Here is a 2,043-nt window from a genome sequence, read left to right as displayed (position 1 = left end):
CGATATTTATAACTTCCGTATCCACGATATGTATACTTTTAGGGCTTTGTTCGCGGAAATCGTTTATATTTCAGAGTGTCGGGAAGGATTAAAATTTCATTTCCCAGCAAAGTCTTTTTACAACCACTAAGACATTCGAGGTGCATGCTTCTCGAGATTTTGCGTGCAAAGTGCGACTGCGATTGTGGGAGAATTCTGTTGGGTCATTTGAGCAATGTTACGATTTATGAGACAAATGTATAGTTCCTTTATATAAGTTATTATTTGATTAACTGTCTCATTTTTGTTCAAACGGATTTTTAATATGTTTGAAGGTTTATAGGATTTCCCTTTGATAAACACGACGCCTTATTTTGCAGGATGTAAGATAATATTTTTGTATACCCCTAGATGGATCTTACTATTACACTACATACAGATCAACGTTTTTTATAACTATAGAGGTATCTGTAAGCGCTCGCTTATCCGGACTTCTCATTAGAGAAGTTCGAACAACAGACGGTGAGTCCGTAAATACAGGATATTACGTCTACTAAAGAAATAAACAAGATATTCTAATTTTTGATACGGCGCGTACAGTCGGGCTTTATCCACCACTACTTATAATAACTTACGTATTAAAAAAAAAAAAAAAAAACGAAAACCTGCTCTGATACTTTATACGGTCGTGTGTTTCATAGGAAAAAATCCTTTTTAATTCAAAAAGATATCGGTATGTATGAACCAACATCGCTTTTCCCCACTCTGCTAGAGTCGCTTATTGTGTGGACTTTGCTTTGCTTTGAAAACTCGGCAGATTTAACTGACCTTGACCGCTTGACTAGGTGACACAGTCACCAAGTTTGCTTGTTTGATTCTGAACGGGCTACTGTTTCTATTTCTTTTTGTAATAATTAGGATCCCTTCTCTTTATTACCATCGGCAAGTATTGTGTGTTTTTTAGCATTATGTTGCTGGTTACGTTTAAAGCAATGAATGACGAACTATTAGGAACTGAGCGATTACTAATAGACAAGTTATCACTACTGCATACAATATTACTGTTTTGTACTTCATTCTTTGCTAAAATTTGAAATAGTGAGGGATCCTGGTCAGCGCATTCAGCCTGATGAAAGTTTTTTACAGACATGTTATTCCTTGCAATCCAGCCATATTTTTAAAGTTGAGTTGAGTCATTGAGGTTCGATATTTATATAACTCAAAACTCAAGGCTAAAACTGCGATCGGGACTTGCAAAGGAGCATTTTATTGTCATGACCCGAAATAGTGTTACCTCTAATTTATCTAGATTTGTACGGGTGTTCCACTTGTTTTTGTGTGTTTTCTAATCACTACGGTGCTTAACGACCCTATCCATGCATCTGTATAAATACAGACGTTCCACTGCGTAAACGCATATTCACTGTTTAATATGATTTGTTACGTAAGGGATTAATAATCACCCAAAATGATAAAATTAACATAGTATATGATTATGATATTTCAGTAGAACTTCTGGAAACAGACACTCAAGATAAAAACTCGCAGTAGCGAAATCTCAATGATGTAGATATTTCTGTAAAAAAGTAAGATTAGAATGTCTCGTAACTTCAGCCACAGGAATAACGAAATTCGACCTGCAAAGGAAACACTCAAAGTTACTCCAAATGAATAAAAAATTGTACTTGGCTTGCTTTTGTGGGAAGTCACGGTGTTCCGATAACGACACACGGCCTTGGTCCTCCTTCTCTATTTAGCGATGACCTGGTTTGGCTTGAGTTTCCTCCGTGCGCGTTGTTTCGATGATTCGAGCCCTTGAAAGATCCGATGCTGCAGACGCGTTCGGTTTTGTTTCTGCAGTGCCGGTAAACGCTCACTAAACGATGTTTTCTTGAATGATTCTAATGAGAGACGAAGCTTGCGTTGTCGTAGGAAAAAGACACGTCGGTTTTGTTTCTTGAAGTTATTCACTAAAACAATGATACTAAGTTGCTTGAAGAATCTGTTGCTTTCGTCGTCGTGAAGAAGTTCTTATTGTTTTCTGAAGTCGCTCACTAACGATGA

This window comes from Macrobrachium nipponense, chromosome 14 (assembly GCF_015104395.2).
Source record: "Macrobrachium nipponense isolate FS-2020 chromosome 14, ASM1510439v2, whole genome shotgun sequence".
Classification (NCBI taxonomy): Eukaryota; Metazoa; Arthropoda; class Malacostraca; order Decapoda; family Palaemonidae; genus Macrobrachium; species Macrobrachium nipponense.
The sequence above is the reverse complement of the archived record's forward strand: the minus strand, read 5'-3'. Positions refer to the sequence as shown.